Source organism: Macaca mulatta, chromosome 5, assembly GCF_049350105.2.
Source record: "Macaca mulatta isolate MMU2019108-1 chromosome 5, T2T-MMU8v2.0, whole genome shotgun sequence".
NCBI classification, from domain to species: Eukaryota; Metazoa; Chordata; class Mammalia; order Primates; family Cercopithecidae; genus Macaca; species Macaca mulatta.
In genome coordinates, this window is record NC_133410.1 from 114386556 (window position 1) to 114404558 (window position 18003).

Here is an 18003-nt window from a genome sequence, read left to right on the forward strand (position 1 = left end):
TGTGAGGTAAGTTTGGAGCTGAATAAAAGAAACTATCACAACACTCATTTTTGCAGACCTTTTTTCTTCGATCCTGATTATCTGTTTATATTTAGCTCAGTTGTTTAAAGTTACTTGTAATTATAAGTTTCCTTATTGCCTATGATAGTCATTATATATGTAAATTTAATAAATGCTCAGCACTACTATGTTTATGTAACTGAAGTAATTATTTGTTTATTCTCTGCAACTCCATAAAAGGAAACATTCTAACATGCAAATCTTACTATATCACTCCCTGGCTAAAAATCGTCCCATGACTGCAACTAGATCCAGAATTAAGTACAAGTTTCTAAGTGTACTTGGCCACTGCATTTATAAAAGTACGCAGAGCTCCTGTCTTTCTTTCCTGCTCTCTCAAGAAAGTTCTACCTCTAGACCTATTCTGGATCTTTTAGGATGTAGTTATTAGGAGGTTAGACAAATAAATGACCAGAGAATGAGAAAGACTTGGAGACATTAAGTAAACTTAATAAAGAGATAGATAAGTGAAAAGGAAAGAGAGGGAGAAGGGAAAAGATGAGAGCTGGATGTCAAGAAAATACTGAAGGATTAAGAGTTTACAGAGGTAGTTTTTGGGTGTTAGAAAATAGGAGGAATAGAAAACAGAAATTGGATAGAGGAAAGTGATGATTTTTATATTTTTTGAAAAGTACAGTTAAGATTAGAGTTGCTTGATGATTTTTTGATTACTCAGACTCGGCTTTTTTAGAGGCCCCCCTCCATAAAGAAACTGGGCTACATGGGACTGTGGGATCTATTAGGATTAGAGAAGTAAAATGCCCTGATCTTTTTCTCATTTGGCCACCAGGAATGCACTAATCTTTTTTTCAGTGTTAGCCCACCACACTCACTCTGGCTCCAATACTTGCCGACAGTTTGCAGAGGCCACCATGTTTATTCTCATATCCAGGTCACTGCATTTGTCAAATATTGCTCTGTCTACCTAGAGCACTCACAGTCACTTCCTCTTTTAACACTAAAGTCTACAGTTTCTTCCACAATCAGCTTAGTTATTCTACAGGAAGATTTACTCCTACCTCTCTTACATTCTCAGTTAAGATCTAATAGATACAAATACAGGGAACAGAGAAAGTACATGTCAGCTTTATCAGTCTGCTTACTTCAGACCCTTTCATTACCCTGAGCTTCATGAAAGCAAGATGGTAAAGAGCAATAAAACAAACAAACAACAACAACAACAAACCAACCAACAGAAAATGATTCATAAAGAAGCTAGTTTCTGGTTTATAGTAAAATCACTGGGATTTGTATTACCAACAAGTCTTTGAAAATGGTAGGGTGTCTATAAAATCGTCAAGAAACCAATCTTCTTAAAAGTAAACTCCCAAAACAAAAATGCAAGGAAAACAAAGCTTTGATTACACAAATATCTGAAATTTCGTTACCTGAAATTGATTATAAACAGACCTCCAGAAATGATGGTGGTATGGTAGCAGATATCCAAAATCCTTGCTAGAAACTTCCTAAGATTTCCTAAGCCAAATCCCAGAGGAAAAATAAGAATAGAGAAAATTATGCAAAGTTCACATTGGTTGAAGTCCAGTGGTAAATAATGTATCTATTCTAGTTAAGCAGAAACTTATTTTACAGTCATTAGGAAGCTGAATAAACAAACGCCAAACTGAGTTTTCAGATATGACTGAAAATCACACTAAGCTATGAATAAAATCGCTGCTCTATAATCAAAAAACCTACCTGCAAAACTTCACAGCCACCACCCCATGATCAGGACACAACCACCAAATTGGGTATGCAGGATAGCATTTGCCAGCAGAACCAGAAGAATGGCCTGAACCTCACTTCTTTCTTCCAAACCTTATGTAAGTGCATTTGTATAGTGAACGTGAATCACATTTAGTCCCCTATCTTAGAGATTCAAGGAATTAATGTTCTGTTTTCCAGCTCTTCTACACAGAAAGACACACAAGAAAGACACACAAGAAAGAAAGACAGAAAGAAAGACAGAAAGAAAGACAGAAAGAAAGACGAAAGAAAGAAAGAAAGAAAGAAAGAAAGAAAGAAAGAAAGAAAGAAAGAAAGAAAGAAAGAAAGAAAGGAAGAAAGGAAGAAAGGAAGAAAGGAAGAAAGGAAGAAAGGAAGGAAGGAAGGAAGGAAGGAAGGAAGGAAGGAAGGAAGGAAAAGGAAAGGAAAGAGAAAAGAAGGAAAAGAAAAGAAAGACAAAAGAAAGAAAGAAGAAAGAAAGAAAAAGAAAGAAAGAAAGAAAGAAAGAAAGAAAGAAAGAAAGAAAGAAAGAAAGAAAGAAAGAAAGAAAGAAAGAAAGAAAGAAAGAAAGAAAGAAAGAAAGGAAGGAAGGAAGGAAGGAAGGAAGGAAGGAAGGAAGGAAGGAAGGAAGGAAAGGAAAGGAAAGGAAAGGGAAAAGAAGGAAAAGAAAAGAAAGACAAAAGAAAGAAAGAAAGAAAGAAAGAAAGAAAGAAAGAAAGAAAGAAAGAAAGAAAGAAAGAAAGAAAGAAAGAAAGAAAGACAGACAGACATCAGTCCACCAGATAATTCACACCATGTGGATGCCTCCTCGACAAGGCATAGTAAAAGCCTGAGGAGATTTTCACTTAGGAATAACGCAAATGAGATTAGTTTGGAGGAACTAATCAGGAACATACCCATGATACTCCTTCCCCCAAAGTAGTAAAGGAATATGGGAAAGAAAAACAACAAAACACACACATACCTCTAAAGTAGAGGGAACAGGGGTAGACATGAGGTTTGCACCACTCAACGTGGTATTCTATCACCAGAATATACAAGGGCTATGCTACGTTATTAAGAATCCTGGCCACACCAAATGGAAAATCTACAATAAAATGTTTTCTGATCTGGCTTATAATTTATGTGGCAAACTGGTCCCTACTGGAAGTACACTCTCCTAGAATATAAAAGCATTCTACATTCCTACTAACATTGTAGGACTGGCCCTGGTGACATTATATACCCGGACTATAATAAATATGAGTGCTAATACATATTAGCGTAGCACATAACACTAAAATTGGAATGATACAGAGATTAGAATGGCTCTTCTGCAAGGATGACACACAAATTTGTGAAGTGTCCTCTGAGGAGGGTAGGAGAGACAGTCTTGAGTCCCTGAGGCCATACATGTCCCATTTCCTGTCACCAGTTGTTTGGTATGGAGAGATAATCCTTGTACTTTGAGGAGGGAGAGTGCAGCAACAGGGTGACTTTATATTTAACTCAATGCTGCACTATCACAGTGGAGAGTAAAGTGGTGCTGGGCTTAGCCAGTGCCTGCACATGGAGATAGCATGTGGACCAGACCCAGTCAGAGGGGAATTGTCTATACTAACAGTCAAAACTTGAGTTACTTGGCAAGTCTCACCACTGTGGGCCAAAGTGTTCCAGGATTTTAGATAAACTGGCAAGGCAGTTTAAGGCCCAAGGACTGCAATTCCTAGGCAACTCCTGGTGCTAGGTTGGGCTCAGAGCTATTGTATTAGCGTGGCACATGACTTGGGGAGACACCAGCCAGGACAGCTAAGGAGTGCTTGCACCACCCTTCCCTCAGCCCCAAACAGTGCAGCTTGTGGGAATGAAAGTAACACCTTCCTTCTGTTTAATGTAAGAGTAAAGAGTAAAAAGGACTTTGTTTTGCATCTTGTACACCAGCTCAGCCACAGTAGGATAGGGCACTGGGCAGAGTGTTGAGACCCTACTCCAGGGCCTAGCTCCAAGACAACATTTCTAGACACACCCTGGGCCAGAAGGAAACCCACTGCCTTGAAGGCAAGGACCCAGTCCTGGAAGGTTTCATCACCTGCAAACTAATGTGCCTTTGGGCCCTGAATAACCAGCAGCAATACCCAGGTAGTATGCCATGGTACTTGGGCTCTTAGATATGCTGAATTCAGGTGTGCCCACGTACATTATCAGGTGTGGTGGCAACAGTGAGACACTCCTTCTGCTTGAGAAAAGCAGAGGAAAACGTAAAGAGAACTTTTTCTTACATCTTAGGTACTAGCTTGACCACAGTGGGGTAGAGCACCAAGCAGACTCTTGGGGTCCCCTATTCCAGGCCTTGGCTCTTGGATAGCATTTCTGGATATCCTCAGAGGGGAGGAAGATAGGAAGAAAAAAAAGAAGGAAGAGAAGATCACAAAACAACAAGAAAACAAATGACAAAATGGCAAGAGTAAGTTCTTAATAACTTGAATGTAAATGAACTAAACCCTCCAATAAAAAGATATAGAGTGACTAAATGGATAAAAAGACGAGACTGAATGATCTGTTGCCTACAAGAATCACACCTTCACTTACACACACATAGACTGAAAATAAAAGGATGGAAAAATAGTATTTCATGTCAGTGGAAACCAAAAAAGAGCAGAAGTCACTATACATAAATCAGACAAAATAGAATTCAAGACAAAATCTGTAAGAAGAGACAAAGAAGGTCACTATATAATGATAAAGGGGTCAGTTGAGCAAGAGGATGTAAGAATTATAAATATATGTGCAGCCAACAGTGGAACACTCAGATATATAAAGCAAATATTATTAGCACTAAAGAGAGAAAGAGATCCTAATATGATAGTAGCTAGAGACTTCAACACCAAACTTTCAGCATTGGTCTGAAATTTCAGAGAGAAAATCAACAAAGAAACATCAGAATTATCTGTATTACAGATCAAATGGACCTAATAGAGATTTACAGAACATTTCATCCAACGACTGCAGAATCCACATTTTTTTTTCTCAGCACATGGACCATTCTCAAAGATAGACCATATATTAGGTCATGAAACAAGTCTTAAAAGCATTAAAAAAAAAAAAGAAAAAACCCTGATATAACATCAGCATCTTCTTTGACCACAATGGGAAAAAAAACAGAAGTTAATAACATGAGGAATTTTGGAAACTCTAGAAACACATGGGAATTGAACACTACACTCTTGAATAAGCAGTGGGTCAATGGAGAAATTAAGAAGAAAATTTATAAATTTTTTGAAACAAATAATAATGGAAACACAACATACCAAAACCTATAGGATATTGCAAAAGCAATACTAAGAGGGAAGTTTATAGCTACTACATTAAAAGCAAAGAAAAACTTCAAATAACAACCTAACAATACATCTTAAAGACCTTGAAAAGCAAAAGCAAACTAAACCCAAAATTAGTAAAAGAAAATAACAAGGATCAATGTCCTTTGCAGGGACATGGATGAAGCTGGAAGTCATTATCCTCAGCAAACTAACCATAGGAACAGAAAACCAAACACCGCACATTGTAACTTACAAGCAGGAGCTGAACAATGAAAACACATGGACACAGGGAGGGGAACAATATACACTGGGGCCTGTGACAGAGAGGTGTGGGTCCGGGGAAGGAGAACATCAGGATAAATAGCTAATGCATACGAGGCTTAACACCTACGTGATGGGTTGATAGGTGCAGCAAACCATGATGGCACATGTTTACCTATGTAACAAACCTGCATGTCCTGCACTTGTATCCTGGAACTTAAAATTAAAATTAAATTAAACTAAAAAAGAAGAAGTGTAAATGGTTTTCAGGGTCTGGAGTGGTAGGTAGAAAGGAGGAGTGACTACTAATGGGTATGGAGTTTCTTTTTAGGGTGATGACAATGACTTTGAACTAGATAGTAGTGATGGTTGTACAACATTGTGAATATGCTAAAAATCACTGAATTATACAATTGAAAAGGGTGAATTTTATAATACATTATCGTAATAAAATTGTTATAAAAATGAAAATAATAAAGATCAGAGCAGAAATAAATAAAATTGAAATGAAGAAAATACAAAAGATCAATGAAACACAAGTTTTTTAAAAAATAAAATTGACAAACCTTTAGCCAGACTAAGAAAAAAACAGATAATCAAAGTGAACAAAAATCAGAGATGAAAAAGGAGACATTTCAGTCAATACCATAGAAATTCCAAGGATCATTAGTGGCTACCATGAATAACTATATGCCAATAAATTGGAAAATCTAGAAGAAATAGATAAATTCCTTGACACATACAACCTACCAAGATTAAACCATGAAGAAATTTTTTAAAAAAAAAACAGAATGAACCAATAACAAGTAATGAGATTGAAGCCATAATAATAAATCTCCTTTTAAAATTTTTAAAATTATTAACATTGGGAGGCCAAGGTGGGCAGATCATGAGGTCAAGAGATTGAGACCATCCTGGCTAACATGGTGAAACCCTGTCTCTACTAAAAATACAAAAAATTAGCCGGGCGTGGTGGCAGGAGCCTGTAGTCCCAGCTACTCGGGAGGCTGAGGCAGGAGAATGGCGTGAACCTGGGAGGTGTAGCTTGCAGTGAGCCAAGATGGCACCACTGCACACCAGCCTGGGCAACAAAACCAGACTCCATTTCAAAAAAAAAAAATTAAACAAAAAAAAAAAAGACTTAAAAAAAAAAAATCTCTTAGCAAAGAAAAGCCCAGGTCCCAATGCCTTCACTGCTGAATTCTACCAAACATTTAAAGAAAAATTAATACCAATCCTACTCAAACTCTCCCAAAAAGTAGGTGAGAAGGGAATACTTTCAAACTTATTCTACAAGGCCAGTATTACCCTGATGCAAAACCAGACAAATACACATTGGAAAAAAATAAAAAAATAAAACTACAGGCCAATATCCCTGATGAAAATAGATGCAAAAATCCTCAACAAAATATTTGCAACAATACAATGAAAAGATCATTCATTACAACCAAGTGGGATTTATCCCAGAGATGCAAGGATGGTTCCACATACATAAATAAATCATCATGATACATCATATCAACAGAATAAAAAAACAAAAACCATATGAGCATTTTAATTAATGCTGAAAAGGCTTTCATAAAATTCAACATCCCTTCATGCTAAAAAAAAAAACCCTCAAAAAACTGGGTATAGAAGGAAAGTAACTCAACATAATAAAAACCATATATAACAGACCTATAAATAGTATCACACTGAACGGAGAAAAATAGAAAGCCTTTTCTCTAAGATCTGGAACATGACAAGTATGCTCACTTTCATCACTATTATTCAACATAGCACTGGAAGTCCTAGCTAGAGTAACCAGACAAGAGAAAGAAATAAAGTGCATCCAGGTTGGAAAGAAAGAAGTCAAATCATCATTGTTTGCAGATGATACAATCTTATATTTGGGAAAACATAAAGACCGCACCAAAAAAAAAAAAAAAAAAAAAAAACTATTATAACTATTAAATTCAATAAAGTTGCAAAATATGAAATCAACATACAAATATCAGTAGCAATTCTATATGCTAGCAATGAACAATCTAAAAAAGAAATCATAAAGGTAATCCCATTTACAATAGGCACAAATAAAATTAAATACCTAGAAATTAACCAAATATAATCACAATTATAGAACATGAAAGAAATCAAAGAGAACACAACAAAATGGAAAAGTATTCCGTGTTCATGGATCAGAACAATCAATACTGTCAAAATGTCCTAACAATCCAAAGAATTCTACAGATTCAATGCAATCCCTATCAAAATACCAGCGACATTATTCACAAAAATAGAAAAAAAAAATCCTAAAGTTTATATGGAACCAGAACACCCAGAAAAACCACAGCTATCCTAAGCAAAAAGAACAAAACTGGAGGAATCACATTACCTGGTTTAAATTATACAGCCGGGCGCGGTGGCTCAAGCCTGTAATCCCAGCACTTTGGGAGGCCGAGATGGGTGGATCACGAGGTCAGGAGATCGAGACCATCCTGGCTAACACGGTGAAACCCCATCTCTACTAAAAAAAAATACAAAAAACTAGCCGGGCGAGGTGGCGGGCCCCTGTAGTCCCAGCTACTCGGGAGGCTGAGGCAGGAGAATGGTGTAAACCCGGGAGGCGGAGCTTTCAGTGAGCTGAGATCCGGCCACTGCACTCCAGCCTGAGGGACAGAGGGAGACTCCGTCTCAAAAAAAAAAAAAATTAAAAAAAAAATAAATAAATAAATAAATAAATTATACTACAGAGCTCTTGTAACCAAAATGGCATGGTACTGGCATAAAAACAGTCACATAGAACAATGGAACAGAACAGAGAACCCCAAAACAAATCCACACACCTACAGTGAACTCATTTTGGACAAAGGTGCCAAGAATGTACACCGGGAAAAAGACAGTCTCTTCAATAAATGATGCTGGAAAAACTGGTTATCCATACACATGAGAATGAAACTAGACCCCTGTCTCTTGCCATATGCAAAAATCAAATCAAAATGGATGAGACACTTGAATCTAAGACCTCCAACTATGAAACTACTACAGGAAAACGTTTGGGAAGCTCTCTAGGACATGGCTCTGGGCAAAAATTTAAGTATACACCACAAGCACAGGTAATCAAAGCAAAAATGGACCAATGGGATCACATCAAGTTAAAAATATTCTGCACGGTGAAGGATACAATCAAAGTGAAGAGACAACTCACAGAATGGGAGAAAATATTTACAAACTATGCACCTGACAAGGGATTAATAACAAGGAGCTCAAACAACTCCATAGAAAAAATCTAATTTTCTAACTTGATTAAAAATGGGCAAGTCTAACCTAATTAAAAATCTAACCTGATTAACTTGACTAAAATCTAACATGATTAATCTAGCCTGATCAAAAATGGGCAAAAGATTTGAATAGACATGTCTCAAAAGAAGACATACAAATGGCAAACAGGCATATGAAAAAGTACTCAACATGGATAATCATTGAGAAATGCAAATCAAAACTACAATGAGCTATCATCTCACCCCAGTTAAAATGGCTTTTATCCAAAAGACAGGCAATAACTCTGGCAAAGATGTGAAGAAAAGGGAACTCTCATATACTGTTGATGAGAATGTAAATTAGTATAACCACTGTGAAATACAATTTGAAGGTTTCTCAAAAAACTAAAAATAGAACTATGATTCAGCAATCCCACTGCTAGGTTTATACCTTAAAGAAAGGAAATCAGTATATCAAAGAGAAATCTCCATCCCCATGCTTGTTGCAGCACTGTTCATAATAGCTAAGATTTGAAAGCAACTTAACTGTCTATCAACAGATGAATGGATAAAGAAAATGTGGTACTTATATACAATGGAGTACTATTCAGTCATAAAAAAGAATGAGATCCTGCCATTTGCAACAACATGGATGGAACTGGAGATCATTATGTTATGTAAAATAAGCCACACACAGAAAGATAAACACTTCATGTTCTCACTCATTTGTGAGATCTGAAAATCAAAGCATTTGAATTCATGGAAATAGAAAGTAAAAGGATGGTTACCAGGAGATGGGAAGAGTAGTGAGGTGGGGGGTAGGAAGGTGGGGACAGTTAATGGGTACAAAAAAAAGAGTTAAAAGAATGAACAAGACCAAGTATTTGATCGCTTAACATGGTGACTATAGTCAATAATGAATAAATTGTACAGTTTAAATGATAATAAGAATACAATTGGATGGTTTGTAACACAAAGGATAAATGCTTGAGAGGATAGATACCCTATTTTCTATGATGTGATTATTATGCATTGCATGCCTGCATCAAAATATCTTATGTACCCCATAAATATATACACACAATATGTAACCACAAAAATTAAAAACTGAAAAAAGAAAGAAATATGGTTCTAAGAAAGTAATTTCAAAACCCAAACCAACTGTTGAGACCAAGTTCTCTAGTGGGTATATTTATCTTCCTCCCTACTCCCCCTGAGGCTGGTATATGACTGGCAATTTAACTGAATGGCACTTTAACTGAATTTATTCAGCTAAACATCTTAAGATCTAAAAGAAGAGTCCAACAATAGCCATGCAAGTACTTTCTACTTAGAGGAAATGGAAGGCAAGTACAGATCTATTCTAGTCGGTAATGAACATATAAGGAGAAGCCTACAAACTAGCACAGGGAACTCAACTATCATCTGTATCACCCACAGGGAAATTAAAACAAATTAATGAGACAAGAGATAATGACAATATACAAGATCAGAGATGAAAAGAGCACTAATAACAAAAAAGAAAACAAATAAAGCAATCGTAGCATTTTCAATGGCACCAGAAACAGCAAAGATGAAATTCCATTACAGAAAACCAACTGCAGATCTAGATAGAACAAGGGTGAATAAAGTAGATAAAACATTTGAGAAACACAAACAGCTAGAAGACAGAATTTTTTAATGTTCCCAACACAAAATAAGAGGTGATGGATACACTAATTACCCTGAATTAATCATTACACATCGTATACATGTATTGAAATATCACTTTATATCCATCCAAGAATGTCATGCCCACCATCATGTAAACATAATATAATTAACTATATATCCATCCAAGAATGTCAAGCCCACCATCATGTAAACATAATGTAATTAACTATATATCCATCCAAGAATGTCATGCCCACCATCATGTAAACATAATATAATTAACTATAAAGTTATTTTAAAGTTCTGTAAAACATTTGTATGTTCATTTACTCTCTCTCTCTCTCTCTCTCTCTCTATATATATATATATACACACACACACACACATATATATATATATATAAAAAATATATATATACCAGATCCTGAACAAAACTCAGGATATAACAACAAAAATAAAAGAGCTGAGCAACAGTGGGAAGGAAAGTATAGAAGTCATGGTGACTGCTAAATATGTAATATGTGCATAATATGTACAATTATGTATCAATTAAAAATAAATTTAAGGGCCAAGCACAGTGGCTAACGCCTACAATCCCTGCACTTTGGGAGGTTGAGGGGGGCGGATCACAAGGTCAGGAGTTAGAGACCAGCCTGACCAACAGACCAGCATCTCCAGTATGGTGAAGCCCCATCTCTACTAAAAATACAAAAATTAGCCGGTTGTGGTGGTGGGTGCCTGTAATCCCAGCTACTTGGGAGGCTGAGGCAGGAGAATTGCTTGAACCCAGGAGGTGGAGGTTGCAGTGAGCCCAGATTGTGCCATTACGCTCCAGCCTGGGTGACAGAGTGAGACTCTGATTCAAAAATAAAAATAAAAACATTTGAATTATAGATGAATAACTGGCACTTATCTATACTGATTATAGATCAAAAACTGGTATTCATTTAATCAATGTTTTTGAATATATATGGCTTAAAACAAAATATAGAATGTACAAAGACATTAAAAGAAAATTGCCCTAAACTGAGAAAAGATTTAAGCAGATAAAAAAAAAAAGCTCATGATATACTAAGAAAAATAAGGAAAAGTAGCCAACATTGTTACATCATGGTAAAATATGGGGGTGGGGGGAGACAAAGAAGAAAAATGAAGCTAGTCTTGAGCTTCTCAATGAATATGTTAGATGACAGAAAATAATGAGACAATTTTTATTGAAATCTTAGAGAAAATGTGAACCAAGATGTCCATACTGAAAGAAGTAACTCATATGTAAGGGCTAACCAGTCTCAGATATATGTCCTCAAATTCTTGCATACCACTCTTGCAACCGTCCTGAAAAAAAGTACTTGAAATATTTCAAACAACCAACAATGCAAAATATAGAGCTGAAAAGTAGGCAAGTCGTGATATAAAAGACCATCAGGTGGTAAGGCACACAATACTTGTCCAAAACTAGCTGTGAAAACGAGAGCTTTAATATAGTTTCACACAAGGACTGGAGTACGTGATTGTCAGTTTGGTTCAGTGGACTAGTACAACAGTTTCTGTAAAGACAAAGCTAATTTCCAGCCATCCTTGTATGCAATTGGTCAGATTTAGGTTACATGGCGATCTCTAACTACAGGGCAAGCTAGGAAAGTATTTGTCACTTTTAAGCTCTATGATGGACAGATGATCCCTGAGAGCAGGAAAGAGGGGAAGTAAATGATTATTAAGTAGTCAATCAAGAATATCATGCCCACCATCGTGTAAATGTATAACTAACTATAAAGTTATTGTAAAGTTCTGCAAAATATTTGTGTTAGTTTTTAAAAGAAAAAAGATATACTATCTTTAAGAAATATATACTATATGCTGACAAAACTCAGGATACACCAACAAAAATAAAAGAGCTGGGCAGGGTTGGGAAGGAGAGTATAGAGGTCATGGTGACTGCTGAAACTCTTATGAATAAAACAGTCCCTCCTCTTGAGTTCTCTTTTCCTTGCTGATAAGGAAAGCTAGATAGACCTAAACACTAATCCTCACATTTGGGAATGGTTCACCTACAGGAACGGCTATCCATCTAGATAACATCCAAGAACCACCCTGAGAGTTCAGAGTGTCCCTGACTCCCACCCTCACTCTTCTTCAGGCTGCACCAAAACCAAATTATCGCTTCTTTAAGTAATTCGGACATTGAGCTTACATTGTTTGTCAGTGTTATTCACAAATACTACCAGCAAGGGAGGAAGTGAAGTCTAGGGCTTATCCACCCTTTGCTAACTCCAAGGAGAGAAAGTATCAGGAAGAACAGTAGACCAAGAACAAGGCCAATCCAGCAGAACTCCCATGTGGAGAGAAAGTATTGTTTGATTTAAAGAAAAAAAAGAAAAAACCTAATAGTAGTACAAAAACGCCTGATTTGCAGGTTCTGACTGAACCAGAGGAAGAAGGAAGCTACCTGAATTAGAAAGAATGTTGCAGTTCCAATTACAGAGCCTATCCCATGGGAAGACAAAAAGGCAGCTGGTTGAACTGACACAGAACAGCCCCAGGAAAGTAAAGGAGGAAGTATTCCATTCCAGCCAAGCTGGCGCTGGTCTCCTCGCCTACTGAAAACTCTTCTCTGGTACTTACTCCCCACTCCTGCCCTCTGCCTACCTCTGTTTTCAAGTGTGAAAACTTACAGATGCTATTGGAGACTCTTAAACTCATGTTCCTAACTGAACTCTCTGAGTCCTTCATCCTGCCCTTACCGCTCCATTTCCACAAGGGCTCCTTTCTACTGTGGAACATCAGTTCTCTCCTCTAAACCTCCATTAAGATAAGGAGTTGAGAAAAGGAAGGGAATAAGAGTAAGATTTTAGTGGAGTCATGAAGAGAGCCCATGAATTTTATCCATTATTTTTTAGTCTTTGCCCAATATAAGAGATTTTATCTTATTTTTTGAAGGGAAAAAGACTTCATACCACCTTTTAATCTAAACTCCCAACATATTTTCTTCCATGACTCATTCTCCCTTAAAACCAATACACCAATCTGGTAACATCTGGGACACAAGGGCACCTGCCTGAGCTTTAGCAGAGCCCGGAGATAGAAGACGGAACAGAGCATGAAGAATTAGGGTCCCTTTCTAGAGCTTTTCAGAGAGATTGATGGACCAAGACAGACATCAAAAGAGGGCTTCAGTCAAAAGGACTAAGCCGGAAGACAAAATATCCAATGTCTGGAGATGTTTTCCAGGGTAGAAAGTGAGAAGGAGTCTAACAATACTCACTTCGGGGCCCTAGGGCATCAAGATAGGGATGTAAAATCTTTGGGAATTGTTGTGGAAAGAGATCCCAGTAGCTGCTCCCTCCAGAGAGATCCCACTCCAGCTCAGTGTGGACACTGAAGAGACATCAAAGGAACCACAGAGGACTGGGGGCATCTGCATCCCAGAGACCATGTTGTAAGCCCCTCTTTGCTTGTCTCTTAGCCCAGAAGGATAGCGGCTGCAATAAGGTGCTCTCTCTGCTTTAGTGTGTTTGCCCATAGGCAAAAGGGGTTGGGGCCTCCTGCAACTTCTGCTCTGCCTCCAGGAAGTAGGAACCTTGGAGGTGAGCTGATAGCATCCCTCTAGAACTAAGCTGCCTCTGCACAAAGCAGTCCCCAGTGACTGAAGTCCCTGCCTTACAGCCTGAGCATAGAGAAGCCCCTTCATATCTCTCACCTGGAAGCACTACTGTTGCCAGTCAATGAAGTCCCAACCTTCTGTATCTCCTGCTGCAGCTGGACAAGCTCCTTGTCATGGTCATGGTCCTTGATGCTGATGCTGGTTCTGTTGCCTGGCCTAGGACAGGCCAGTGGGAGTTCATGTGAGGATGTAGAGTTCATGTGAGGAGGGTTTCAAGCCTCTAGCTCCCAGGGCTGTGTGTTTCATAAGAAAAGCACTGGTCCCAGCTCTTACCCACACAGGGAACCATCCGAGTCTCTGAGTAATCATATTTCCTTCTTGAGGCAACTCTAGTGCTTCCACAAGGCACCACAGTCCACAGATTTGGCCCCCTGGGTTCTCTGGTTGGTAAAAGAGGAGGGAAAATTGAGCCTGCTCTCAATAAAGAAAAGTCATCAAGCCTGCAGTTTTGGAGGACCGAAGTAGACAACCTTTAGAATGTAGATTGTTACCTAGCTGTCTTGTGCTAAGCAGGGTAAGTTTCTGGAGAAAAGAAAATATCACTAGCTACTCTCATGAACAGTTGAAAAAGACCTGTTTGTGTGGCAGGAGCCTGGCCTGAGGTTTAATCCTGTTTCTACCACATAAAAATTCACAGTAGGTCTGATGAGAGGCAGCTCAAGAGTTCAGCTACATCTCTGTTTAGCTGTTTAGCATAGTCAACAACTTCTTGAGTTCCTCATTTTCCTTGGAAACTGCTGCTATCTGCTTCTCAAAGTTTCTCACCACCATCTAGAACAACTCACTTCTTTTCTACCAAATGGAGCAGACAGGTGAGAGAAGAGAATAGTTACAAAACTAACCCAAGCATGCTAGCTCTGTTTTTCCATGCTTTTACTCTCTGGCCTCCCTCCTACCTACACACAGGCATCCCCATATTACTTGCTTTGAGCTTTGCCAATTTTACCTGTGGGCTGGCTCCTATCTAACACTTCAGGTCATTGAGAATGTCAGCCTGTGGGTGGGAAAAGAGGAGAGGGAGGATGAATAGTGAGGAAGACTATTCCAGAAGACAAAATATCCAATGTCTGGAGATGTTTTCCAGGGTAGAAAGTGAGAAGGAGTCTAACAATACTCACTTTGGGGCCCTAGGACATCAAGATAGGGATGTAAAATCTTTGGGAAGAATTGTGGAAAGAAAATCCCAGTAGCTGCTCCCTCCAGAGAGATCCCACTCCAGCTCATTGTGGACACTGAGGAGACATCAAAAGAGCCACAGAGGAGCTGGGGGCATCTGGAAATGCCTCCCTCAACCCTCCTGATACTCACTTCCCAGGCAGCTCCTGTATCATCTGCTATCTCCTGCATTTGCTGCCCCCACTCCTTGAACTTCTGCAGCTCCCTGTCCTTCCTCTTCAGCTCATAGTCACACCGCACCTTCTGGCTAATTAACTAGTCTTGCAAACACTTCATCTGGTAGAGTAGAGGGGGCCATTAAACAGGAAAGGCACATGCAGGACCCACAGAGGCACCAGCAAGGAGAAATAAATCAGACCCTATGCATGAAAAAAAAAGAACAAGATCTTCCACAAACAAGTGAAGCAGTCGTAGCCATGGGAGGCATGACATCCATCCCTGCCCCTTAAAGCCAAGGCCTGCTACTCTAACTCTTGCCAAGCTGGGCCCGGGCCACACCACAGCTGGTTGGTCTGTTCCTGGCCTGTACAGCAGCATCATTGCTCACATGTTTGCATCTGGGCCTAGAGTAGGGCAGGAAAGGGAAGCCATTCTCCCAAGATAGTGGTTCTTAAACATTATTGGTCATCAGTATCACCTGGAAGGCTTGTTAAATCACACATTGCAGAGCTCACAGAGTTTCTGATTCAGCAGGTCTGAAGAAGGCCCTGGAATCTCCAATGCTACCAAGTACCCAAGTGATGCTGATGTGCTGATGCAGAGACCACAATTTGAGAACTGCTGCTCTAAGCCTTACCGTGGCTACTTTTAGCCTTCCCATCCTCACTCTTCTAGAGTCTGAGCAGCCTTTAATGGCAGGAAATGACTCTGGGCACCTACCTTCTTTACATGCCCATTTTATCTTATCCTAAACCTTTAGGGAGTGATAAGACAGATGCCCATCACCCTCAGAGACCCCTCTGTAGAATGGTTAAGAATGCATTGGATCTGTAACAGAGATCTGGGTTCAAGTCTTGACTCTTCTACTTACAGGTTAGCACCACAGCAAGTTACTAACTATGGAACCTCTGCTGCCTCATCCATGAAATGGGTATAAAGTCCTGCCTCCTAGGTAATACATGCCAATTGCTTTATCTCGTGCTAAGCACTAGTGTATGACTAAATATTGTGAGTTTATTGTTAGAAAAATCTTTTCAGGCAGATTTATTTGCCTCAGTCTTCTCTTTATTTAATCTATCCAACAGTCCCATCATGTGTGACTCAGCCCTCAAGCCCTATCTTTAATACTTGTTGACTCTTTCTGCTTTCAGTGCTCAAATTACAGTCTCTCTCCTAAACTATTGCAAGTCTCCTAAATTCTTTTTTAAACCCCTCTTTGCCAAATTCACTTTCCACTCTAGCATCCCAGGCCTCTTGCTAAAGCACAGCTAGCATTATGACACAACTCTGCACTGAAAACCTTCAAGGACTTCCCAATATGGTCAGTCTTTCCTCACTATGAGCAAATGAGTGGGGAAGCACTGGTTAGAGGGAGTGTCTCTCTGCCCTCTCCAGCAAGATCTGCTGATATCCTATTTTCTTTTAGGAGCAGATGTTAAAAGGCCCTTTCCTCCTTCTGATGCCCTAATATGCATTTTCTCTCCTTCCCTAAATTTTCATAGTACTTTGTATTCTATCAGTATTATAATAGTGTTCCTTAAATTATAGAGCTGCATGTCACTCTTTAGCCTGGGAGGTCTCTAAAGCCAGGAACCTCTTTATATCCCCTAGAACTCAAACACCATGTTATTAATTCACTTATTTAATAAACAGTGATTCTAAAACTACTTCAGAAAGTATTTTGGCATATTTGAGATTCACAGTGTTTTCTCCTCATCGTAAAAACCATCCTCCAGCTTGTTTTTTAAGCTCCCTTGTTTTCATTTGGTGCTTTTCATGTTCTGCAGTCACCTTCTAGAAGTCTGAACAAAAACACAAAGAATGGGCATTTTGGTTCCTGTGCAACTCTCAAAATAGAGTTCGTTTTACCAGCCCTGGACCAGAGGGGAGCCCACCTCCCTGAAAGATGAGTCTCAGGCCTGGCAACATTCACCACAAACTGACGAAAGAGCCTTTGGGCCTTGAGTGAATATCAGTGGTAGCCTGGCAGTATGTTCCATGAACCTGTGGCCACAGGGTAAGGCCCTTCTGCCTGTGAAAAGGGGAGGAAAGAATGGGAAGGACTGTCTTGTGGTTTGAGGGCCAGCTCAACCACAGTAGAATAGAACACTGGGCAGATTTCTAAGGTTTTTTACTCCAGTCTCTGGCTCCCACATGGCATCTCTGGATCTACCTGGACTCTGGGGGAACTCACCGCCCTGAAGGGAAGGGCACAAGCCTGACTAGCTTTGCCCCTTGCTGATTATACAGCTCTAGGGCCTTGAGTGAACATAGGCAGTAGCCAGGGAGTGGTTACAGTGCGCCTTGGGTGAGTCGAGTCCCTGCACAGTCCCAGTGGTGGCAGCCATAGGGGTACTTGTATCACCCCACCTGCAGCTCCAAATGGCTCAGTGCAGAGAGACTCCATTTGGGATAAAATAAGGGAAAAGAGCAAGAGTCTCTCCCTGGTACTCAGATAATTCTTCCAGATCCCTTATTCAAGACGATCAAGGCAGTACCTCTATGAGTCTGCAGGAACTACAGTGTTACTGGGCTTGAGGTACCCACTAATGCAAATCTGGCTTAGATCACAATACTCAAGACCTTTTAAATACCTGGAAATCCTTCCCAAGGTGGACAAGTGCAACCAAACCCAGACTGTGAAGACTACAATAAATACCTTACTCTCCAATGCCCAGACACAGAAGAACATTCCCAAGTATCAAGACTACCCAAGAAAACATGACCTCACCAAATGAACCAAATAAAGCACTAGGGAGCAATCCTGGAGAAA

The 18003-nt window shown here is 39.2% G+C and overlaps 1 long non-coding RNA gene and 1 other non-coding gene across 5 annotated transcripts in view; both read left to right on the plus strand.

Moving 5' to 3' along the window:
* LOC106998441 (uncharacterized) overlaps positions 1-16895 on the plus strand; it is a 91938-nt gene extending 75043 nt beyond the window's left edge. The window contains exons 3-4 of one of the 4 annotated variants that reach the window (XR_013417247.1): positions 12648-12848; positions 16104-16895. This is a non-coding gene — a long non-coding RNA (uncharacterized LOC106998441). Of the gene's footprint in view, positions 1-1965; positions 5844-12647; positions 15449-16103 lie in introns of those variants that run through there. The other 3 variants (XR_001444895.3, XR_013417246.1, XR_013417245.1) reach the window with 3 other exon arrangements.
* On the plus strand, positions 3031-3141 carry LOC114678540 (U6 spliceosomal RNA). Its single transcript, XR_003729978.1, has one exon. It is a non-coding gene; the product is annotated as a U6 spliceosomal RNA (small nuclear RNA).
* Positions 16896-18003: the final 1108 nt, after the last annotated feature.